Genomic DNA, 11249 nt, shown 5'->3' with positions numbered 1-11249 from the left:
TTTTCTTCCATCTTGAGAGTGGAAATTCGATTCGATTTCCGAAAAAAAAAAAAAAAAAGATACGGAAGAAATTCCTTTATATTCCTTTCGTGCATCGAGAACAAAGGGTATTATGATCTTTAATAATTGTTTTCATATGATCACATAGAAATGACTCAATTATGAATTACATAGTTATAAATTCGATTATTTAATAATTTTGGAACTATTGATACGACCGTGTTATCATTTTTGAGTTATTTTTAATGGTAATTGAATTTTTTACCATAAAAAATATTTTATCGAGTTTGAAAGTTTCTTTATTCGACAAAATAGAAAAATAAGATCGAGATATACAAATCTGAATTAATTATAGAATCGTTCGTGTATTTCTCTCTCGCTCTGAATATTCTGAGTAAAAATGAACGATAGTGACTTCCTATAATATTTGATATCCTAAATTTTTCTATCGAGAAAACAAATCTCGATGTCACTGTGATTAATAATTACTTAAGTAAAAATTGAATAATACGTTAACATTAGTGAAAAATATTTATTTATTCGTTACAATGATTTTTTAAGTAATTATGAATATCAGTGTATTAATTATTTTTAAAAAGAAAGATCATATACGATTTGCGATCTTCGGATCAACGATGAATTTTGTTCTAAACATATTTATGAAAGTTTGAAAGTTTCTTATCATAAGTGGAGTATATGATTCTACATTAATTTAGGCACGTACAGTTCACTGGTTTTTCGAGGCTAGATTAAATCTATGACACGATAGTAATTAATCAAACACAATTCAGTTCCGTGGTCAGCAAGATCCACGAGTGTACGAACTATTGATTTTCTCTATTTCGGTGGAATATATACGAAACGATGTACAAACACTCTCTATGTATTCGCCTTCGATTTTCCACATACACGCACGATATTTATTAATAGCATCATGATTTGTGATCGTAGATCCGTAAATGATAATAAATAAGCTAAAATTTATCACAAATTATAATCTCTGACGTGTTCTCGGATTAGAACATTTGAAAATTTATTCATCTTATTTTTATTATCACTTTAATTTTATCTGATTATTAATGTCATTGAAAAATTAAAACTAGTTATGGAAATTAAAAATTATCCTCAAGATAATTAGTAACCAATAATTTAAATTTTTCAAAAACGAACAGAGTTAAAAAAATTAATTAATTCCATAATTTCTGTAGTCTGCATTAATAATAACTTATCGGTTCGAGTTTCAAAATTTCGAAGCGTCGTTCTTTAAAATAATAATGAAAAAATTTATCATAAATTATAATCTTCGATAGCATCGTAATGGAAATAATACGCCGCTTCCGCCGGAATCGATGTCACGCACACACTCCCCACTCCAAGATGTTTGAACACGGAACAGGGAGGGCACAAGAATATCATAAAACCGGATCATTCTCGTGTTTACCTCCGTAGAAGACGAAACTCTCGAGTCATACATTCTCATGGAAATAAAAATCTTCAGTTTCGGGCAGACACAGAGGGTAGATGCAATCCGTAAACGTGGAATTCTTTCGGGGGAAGTATCATCCGACTTTTTTATTACGATTCAATAACAATATCATGGATTTTTACGTGAATATATTAACTCTTAACCTTTCCCCTTCTTGTCATCGTGTATTTTTTTAGCTATAAAGTGAAATAATTTTCGAGAGATTGGATGGAGATATGATTTTTTTGTATGTATCGCCATAATATCTGTTGCCACGATTGTTTAATATTCTCCCTGCAAAGAGAAAAAAATTTAGAAATGGAACGAAAGAAAAAAGAAAAAAAGAAAAACTCTTGGAACCTTTTGTAAGTGATAATAAAAATTTATAATAATTATTATTATGTATATCTTATTTTTCTCAAAAGAAAAATTGAATCGAAGAAATTGTTTTCTGGATTATAGTGAAAAAAATAAAAAAAAAAATTATAATTAACAGAGAGTTTTTGGATATAAAATTATAAAAGTGTAAAATTTGGAAAGAAGAAAAATTATATTTCTAGAGAATTTTTGTATTCGAGGGGAATACGTTGTTTTTTTTTTTTTTTTTCACTTCGACGAATAGATGCGAGACAGACGCGTGTTTGAATATGAATATACTCTCGCAATATACTTTGAGTCCGATTGAATAATAAACAGAATATTATCGACAGGGAAATGCATGAGTAATAGAGTTGTGACGCATGAAAAAAAAAAAAAGGAATTACTATGTTAAAACGATATTTTTCACGTGAATATTGTTTTGACAGTGAACACTTTCAGTAATGTTCTATGAATAATAAGTCGGTCACATATCGCTTTTTATTCGATTCACTTTAAATCATGCGAAGTCAATATTCATTGTATCGCATCTATGCTCGACTAATTTTTGCAAAATTCATCGATGATAAAAATTCTTTTTTCTAATCGAACAAAATTTGAAAAAAATTGAAAAATATATATAAATAATTTTAAATTTTAAAGAAGAAAAATTCAATCGATCCATATTAGATAGTTTATTCATATCGATTATTATTTTTTCATTGCATTATAACACTGTATAAGTAGAGATAAACATTTAAATAATTTTATTTAAAAATAGATTGACATCGAAGGAACATTTATCACGAAGAATCTCATCATTCGACGATTTCTCTCTGCGATATATATCGTTCAACATACCTCTATATATATATATTTCTTTCCTTTCCTTCTTGCATCTTCTTTTTTTACCTAAAACAATACTATCCGTCCATTACCAACGAGACGAGAATTTAATTTATGGTGGAAGCTAACGCCTTTCATATTTTTCTTCTTCTTGGCTTCTCCTTCTTTTTGCTTTCTTCGATATTTTACCACGTCGGTCGTTTCCTTTGGAAAAGGGCAAGAGAAAAATGATGAGAGAGGTTGAAAAGCAACGGAAGGATCGTCAGTGAGACGCGATCGAACGGAAGAACGATACAAAGAATTGTGCCGCGTTTTGCGCATCGTAACACATCGCCAATTCATAAAACATTGATTTCAATTTTAGATCGTTCGTGAAGAATTCGCCTTTATGTCGGTTTACAGACATATTATTTTATCGATGAATTTTTGATAATAAAATTTGATCGATTTTTTTTACGGTAATGTAATTACATTCCTTTAAGATTTTTTTTTTTTGACTAGCGTTTTACTTATAATTTATAGAAAAAGATTACTGATTTTTTGGAAGAGAATATACATCGATGTTTCTCATCATGTTCAATTTTCTATTTGTAATTTCTGTTTGTCAATATATATAATGTTGATATAGAAAATTGATAAAGCATTTCTAGAAATAATATTAATCTCAATTTAGAGAATTACAGAATTGCAGGGACAAGATTATTTTCAACTTTAAATCCATATGACAATATCGAATTAGCTTAAAACTTCTGCAATAACATTTCTCATGCTACATTTGTCGCATATCCCGTCGTCATATTATATTTGGATAAGAGCGAAAAAATAAGATTGAATCATCCGAAATAATATTAATCTAACCAGGGGATATTTTGAAAGAAAATAACCGGAGAGATCAATACCTTTAATCTCTATCCTGTAACATTTCCTAACCACATTTTTGTTCATCATTTTTGTCCATGTTTTTCTCGAGCGAATTTTTCCTATCTCGCGTTACGTGTTTTTCTCTATACGAACGAAATTAAATTTATATATGTATATCTTTTTCTCTCTCTCTTTCTCTCTGGAAAATACTATTTTAACTTAACTCTTTCTGGAAATTACCATTAAAAGAAACACCATCAAGTTTTTTATTAAAAAATTTCTAAGTTCTCCAAATTGAGAAAAAAGAAAATTATGTTCTTTACTTTTTTGAATTCGTCTTTCTTCTTCTTCTTCTCTCATTTTCTTTTCTCTCTCTCTTTTTTTTCTTTTGTAAAAGGATATAGTGGAAGATTTTATGGCTTCTATGGTACGTTTTACGAGACAATAATTGAAACGAACACACGAGCACGTCTCTCACTTCATTTTAGGAATTACCATTGAACAATTGAACGGTTTGTGCGCTCCTTTATAACCATCGTAGCTCAAGTAGAATTCATTTAGCATTATAACTCCGTGAATGACTGGCAAGTTTCAAGTGTCGATTCTTCGGTGTTAATCTGTTTCCTCTTTCACCTCGTGCAAAAGCGTTATCGGTTTTCATTCTTGAATGCATTACGCTGATTCGACGGTTAAAGTTAAATTAATTATTCTTGTTCTTAAAATTATTTATCGATTGCTCGACGATCGAGTCGGACGATTAAGTGTATCGAGAACGTAGGGTAAGATATTTGGCCAATTTTTTTTTTTTTTTTTTTAATTTCGAAGTTCAAAGTGGAAATTATTATTTCAATTTCATCAAATTTTAAAATTTACAATTATACACAGTGTATATTATTCTTATGTCAATCTTTCCATGTTTGAAATTCATCATACTATATTTGAATTTTAAATGCAGCATGGAAATATTTTCTCTCGGTTTACTGTTTTTTCAAACGTTGCTGCAAGAGCAAACAATGAAAAATCAAAATATGATTCGATATTTTGAACGATATTTTGTCTATTTTTATTCTTCTAAACGAACTTATTCACTGGTCGTCGAAATCATTATATCATAGCAATATATCTCTAAAAAAGTATTATATGATTAATTAATTATATTAATTAATCAAATTTTATTTTAGAGGAAATTATGTACAACTGATAAAAATATTGGAGAAAAAAAAAATTATCATCTTCGATGTTTTCCTAAATATATCATAAAACTTTATTGATGCATCATATTTCATCACACTCATGAAAGCTGTACAAAAAAATATAAATTACGTTTCGACCTTCTTTGATATTATTATTAAAGAAAAAATACTTTTTATTACGAGTACGTATATAAAATTTGCATGCATATTGCGTTAATTTAAAAAAAATGCCGAGAATCATCAAGTGTACTCATTTTGTTGTAGATTTTATTTCGACGCGAATAGAAGAACATCATCATCAGAATGCATTTTTGATTTTTTGCTAGTGGTGACACGTATCACGATGTCGATTTCTTTTTCTTATTTTATCCTGGAACTCGTGTCATATATTAGTCAAATTTATATTCATGCTTTGAATCTGGCAACGGTTTGCGTGAAAACTGCGGGGTTAAAAGTTCATCCCATCGCCAGAGCTTCCAATCCGTTCCCGAAATCGCAACAACAGATGGGATCGTGCTATCTTGGAAAGTTTCGAAAAAGTCAAATGAACAAAAATATCTTCTCTCACGATTCTTGATTGTGATTGCTTCTCTGCACGATCGATCTTCTCTCTTCCATTTTTCTTCTTTTTGCGAGTAAGGATCCGATTTGTTTCGATTGTGCAGGAAATATAATATCGTAATTTTCAATTTTCAAAATTTACAAATTTTTCTCACGATGAAAGATTAAACTGAGATCACATGGAATCAATAATTTTCTTGAGAAGAAGAAATAATTTACGAGAAATTTAAATGGAGAAAAAAATTCAATATGTTTTAAATTATTAATCATTCGTTGCAATATTTAAACAATAAATAATTTGTATAAACAGTGTAATAAAAATGAAACTTTTTCTCTTTTAGGCTTTATTTGTCGCAAAATAATTAACACATATTTTATTTTCTTCTTCTCGAAGAAAATATAGATTGCATTAATTTAAAAGTCGTTGAAAGATGTTTGACACGCTTTAAACTATTATATTCATGTGCTAGTGATTCTCGGGACGTGATGGAACACGAGATTGGCCATTTCTTGTTATATGTCGTGTGACCAAGATTCATATGATCTATCCGTTTATAGGTCGTCGAATTTTCGAGGTCGCCATTTTACAGGCTCATAAAATAGTGCACCCTTACCTTCTATCATCGTTTCTCGTCTCGTCTAGCTTATCACGGCTCGAAGATTTGTGCGAGGTACTCGGGAAATGGCAGGCGAAAGCGTGCATTCTTTTCCGTGGGGGGAAAAAAAAAACGCGAAAAAAAAATGTTACCTCGACGTGAGTATGCGCGTAAAAATTTTAAAACTTGCGATAAGAATCTGATTTTATTTTTGCAGAAAGGAACGATTTATTTCGTTCCGTAATTTTATTGCAATTCCGTCTTCTTCTTTCTAAAGTTCTTCTTAAGCTTTATTTAAAATTGAATTTCTCCATTCGAGTATTCTTCGAGGATTTGAAGCAGTCCTAAAAAATTAACAGGAAGCGGTGTAAGAAAATTGAATAACAGAGTTTTTCAACAAATTGCTTTCAAAGTAGAAATGGGAAGAGGGGAATTTTCTTAAAATTAAACTGACGATAGAAAGAAACTCGCAAGAATGTTTATCTTGTTCGATTTAGTTATTTTAATTCTCTGATATATTTGATCTAACAGAGTCTGATGGATTGTCTTCTTGAAATCGACGTAGAGATTTTCATCAAAAAATTTTGAAAATTAAAAATTGACACGTGTGATAATTTGCATCGAGGTGTACATTTTTATAAACAATCTTTTATTTATCAAAAATAACTTGATGAAGGCTGCAAAATGACAGCGTTCGATACGTTGATATAGTCACGGTTTGAATGTTTAGATAATGGTACTTTTCACTATGCAAATTTCGAACTCGAGTTTTAATAAGATTCTTGAGAGGGGTGCAATTTAAGCGGTGAGTCAAGCTCTAAGAATTTATTTTCTTTTTTATGTATCCAAGATCTCGATCTAAAGGAAGATGCATTATCTTAAATCATACTATCTAACGAGATTCTTTTGTTCAGAGACCGAGAAAATTTTCCCCATTTCTTTTTTTTCACAGCTCTCATCGTTACAACCACTTTAGCTTTACATTTTCGCTTCTTGCCTATCTCTTTTTTCTTCTTATTTTTATTCCGTTTCTCGTCGAGGATTATTTCGTTTTTTTTAAACGATGACTCGTTCTACTACTCTGTTTTACTTTTAAATTTAAATATCGAGATAATATCGAATGAATCAGTTTTTTTTTTAAATTGAAGTTTGTTTTTTAATTTATTACGAATTCGATAAGAAGATTACCATAATTCTATGAAATTTTATAATTAATTATTAACTATAATACTGATCATATTATTTTGCATTTATATATCGTGATATATAATCGTATTATAGTAGAAAATGAAAAATTTAATCATTTCCTGAAATTTACAACTCTCAATGGAACATATCTCTCACATTTAGATTCCCAATGGAATTTTTCGAGATTAATTATTTGCAATCACAAAATTTCATATTTTTGAAATAGTTTTAATTTATGATCGTTTTACGCCTTTTCTCGAATTGCAAAATTTTCTATTGATTTTCATTTTGTGAACTTTCGTTCATTTCTCTCTGATGAGAAACGTGATCGTATATTAAACAATCGACAAGTATAAAATGGACGAATCGATAAATCATATGCATACAGATACGTATGATGAATGAATTTCATCAAAAGCTAGTCGAATATCTCCACGTCGATACGATCTTTTTTTCATCTATTTTTTCCCCCTCTCTCCAGTTAGATACTTTGATGATTTAATTAATTTCTTTCTCGTTGCCATTCGACGAGTCGACGTCACTAATTAATTGATATCCATCGCGAATATGCACATGTGGTGGTTTGTTTCTGATATTTACATCTGATACTTTCTTCAACGAAAATGTTGCGTGGAATCTATTTAATTAGACGCTGGGAAAAATCGATGCTTTCAATTAGTTAATGAAGTTACTCCATACGATTCTTCGAAGAGTGATATTACTTAACATATCCTTATAATTCATTTCTTTTACAATTTTTGATTGTCTTTGATTGATTAATTTCTTCGATGAAAAAATTTCCAATAGATATTCAAAATTTTTGCAATTTCTATATTCATCCAATGGAATAATTAATCCACGAGAATATGGTAACAAATATTAAATCAATAAATTAATTATAAACGTACACTGTGTACATACTATAGTGAATAAGTAACAAGATGAAGTGAAATAACTTTTAAATTTATTGTTCTTTTAAAACTAATTTAACAATTTTCAATCTTCTCATAATGATATTAAAAAATACTTCACGATTTTACGTTCATCAAGAAATCATCTTCAAAATAAATACAATTAATCGTACGATTTTTTTTTCATCCCCAATCTTCAAAACGTAGATACAGACATAGATGAACAGAACAGAAGATTCGGCAATAAATTTCGTATGATTTATATTCCTCATGAAATCTCATAATATCTTTCCAAGGGATGCGAAAAAACGTATCGATTGGAAAACGATTTGCTTCTGGTGTTCTTCCCTCCCCCCAGAGTCGAGCAAAAATTTTGCACTGTCGATGGATGACCGAAACGGATAATAATCGTCGTCTCGCTCGGTTATCGCATCTTTCTTTTTCACTTTTCGCGTGACAACACATCCCCTTTTTTCTCTCTCTTATTCCCGTTAAATTGCATTTCGAACACGTGTTGTACAGGTTTTTTTTTGCACACACGTAAGAATTCCTCGATGGAATAATATTTTTCATCGGTGACACGCGCGATGCTCGCCCGTGAATTATCGTTTTCCCTTTTTCCTCCGGAAGAAACCGTGCAACGTCCTACGTCGAACGTCTCGCTCGTTCGTATCCCATTTTCTATTTCGAATCGTCAATGAACGATGCATGAGAAATCTTCGACCACGTTCTATCTTCGAGCTCGGTGTATCGGTCATAAATATTCGCGCAGCCATCTCTCTCCCCGTAGAATCAGGAGAAAATGGTGAGAATCGAGAAGAATGCGAGAAACTTTTGCTTGGGAAATTTATTTGGTAACGTAGAAATATCGAAGATAGCTGTTGGATATATTTCTGTAATGATGATGGAGGTTTTCGATGGAGGAGAAAAAAACTTTTGAAAACGTTTTGAAAAGGCTTTCTTGGTTTTTTTTTTTTTTTGATGAACGACGAGGATAGGTTTTGGGATATCTTTTCAAGCATCTTTGTCGAGATGCTTGTGAAAAAGCTTGCGTCGATAAGGAAGATGGTATCGATGGATGTTGGTCCATCCATATTGGAAAATATCGATGTTGATATCGTGACTTATGATAAACGTTTGATAGATGTTTTTTTATTTATGTTCTGGTTATTTTTCGAAAGCCGTTTCATCGTATCGAACGAATACGCGCTTTTTTTCGATTTTTCTTTTAAGCGGAGAGATAGAGAAGAAATGGCGTTGCTGAATATTTTTGTAATCGTGACACGATAACACGCGAGACACTTTAGAAATTTTCTATTTTCGAGAAAAGAAATTAGAGAAACATGGAAGAATCGGTGAAGCGGAATGATACTTTACTCGATGAAAAGTTTTTCAAAGCAGGTATAAATAACTGTGCTCGTTCAATTCCGAACGGATTGAATTGAACAACTTTAAATCACGGATCGTTCTTCTTTAGATTCTTCTAGATTTAAAAGCTGCTATTTAAAATCAGTGCGATAAGAATTATTTTAAGAAAGAAAAATTATATTCAAAATTTTTCATTATTTTTTTTTTTTTCACAAAAAATATTTCTATACAAAGTTATTTTAGCGAGAGAGTTTTTGAACAATATGATAGTTAATAGCCAATAACGCGATTATCAAAACCATATAACCATATAACACTTGTAACACTTGTTGATCTGAGTATCTGAATTGCTTTCGAAGTAGCATTCTAGTTTCAGTTTATTTTCGCAATTATCGTTCCAATGAAATATACCCCGAATCGAGCAGCCATGTTCAAATAGAACAATCCTTACCTTCTCTATTTAAAACAGTTAAAATTTACAAACACGATTCCAAATATCACACGCATTATGAAATGAAAAATAAAATAAAGTGGAACTTTTTAAAATATTTTTGTTAAACTCTTCTATTCTATTCCTATAATATATATTTTTCTTCGTTATACAATTCATTCCAATTTTCTCAACCGAAGATTTTTTTACGAGCGAATGAATAAACAGAGAGAGAAATTCAAAGATAACGAGTTATTAAAGTATAATAAAAAAAAAAATTTACCGAGCCGAGCCATTAATCTCCAATGGTCGTTTCTCAACCGAAAAGAAACAGCTCGAGTTTGAATTAATCTCGGCGGAGTATCAACGAAGTTTCTTTTATTAAACAACGATGTGACGTTTCCCCTTGGTTTCATAAATCACGTCGATTTTTCCCCATGTTCGTATTTCACTCTTTAAAATCCTCTGCCCTCCTCTCGTGTGTCAAAAATTGACTTCGATTTTTCGCGAAATCGGTGCTCGAAGATGAGTAACGAAAAAGTCGATTCGCGCCCACCTCTTTCGTTTTGTTGAGTTCTGAATTTCTCCAACCGCGTACAATGAGAAAGTGATCGGGACTGTGATTTAATACAAGAAAGAAAAATCCAAGGAGGATAATTTTTCGCAATAACTTTTCGAAAAAGGGGAGAAGATTTTGATCAGATTTGTCATCAACACTTTGTTTTTCAATTGTTCCCTCGATCCAAAAGGGGAGCAAAGGGTCCTTAACGTGGCTGAAGAAGAAGGGGGATGACAAAACGGCGAAGAGAGATATTCACTAAAGATGGTTTTCGCGTTTCGAACTAGATTTTCTTAGAGGTGAACTATGAATAGAAGCTTAAGTGAAATTTCATCAATTTACTTATTCAAGTCATGAGAATTGGACTATTGACAAATAAAAGTAAGTTTGGCGATACTTAAGTAGTTCGAAAGTTTTGAAGTTTAAGTAAAGTCTCCATTATTAATTCGAAGAATTCGCATGCATCCGTATTCTAAAGAAAATTACAATTGATTACGAGAGAAATGAGAAGTAAATCAATTTTTTTTTCTTCGAAGAATTTTATTTATTTTATTACTTTTCTTTTTTTTTTTTTTTTTTTTTTGAAATGAAAAAGAATCTCGATTCAACAATTTTTATTCGAGAATTCCAAATAAAGATTGTTGATCGAAGTGAAATTCCGAAAGTGATTGGATTTCAGTCTTGAGAAAAAAAAGGGAGGGGAGGGAAAGAAAGAGAAAGACGATTTCTTCCCGTTACGTCGAAACGGTTTGTCTTCGATTGTGTCGAGCAGGAAGGATGGAAGCGTAGATCGGAAGAACGAAGTGAAAATTCATCGAGATAAAATGTCAAGATTTTTAACATTCTCAATACGATTCGACCGCGTTGAATTTACTCTCACGTACTTGAACCGAAGGTGAGCTTGTTCCCTCGAC

Source organism: Apis dorsata, unplaced genomic scaffold (assembly GCF_000469605.1).
Source record: "Apis dorsata unplaced genomic scaffold, Apis dorsata 1.3 scaffold_1, whole genome shotgun sequence".
Classification (NCBI taxonomy): domain Eukaryota; kingdom Metazoa; phylum Arthropoda; class Insecta; order Hymenoptera; family Apidae; genus Apis; species Apis dorsata.
This window is presented reverse-complemented; position numbering follows the sequence as displayed.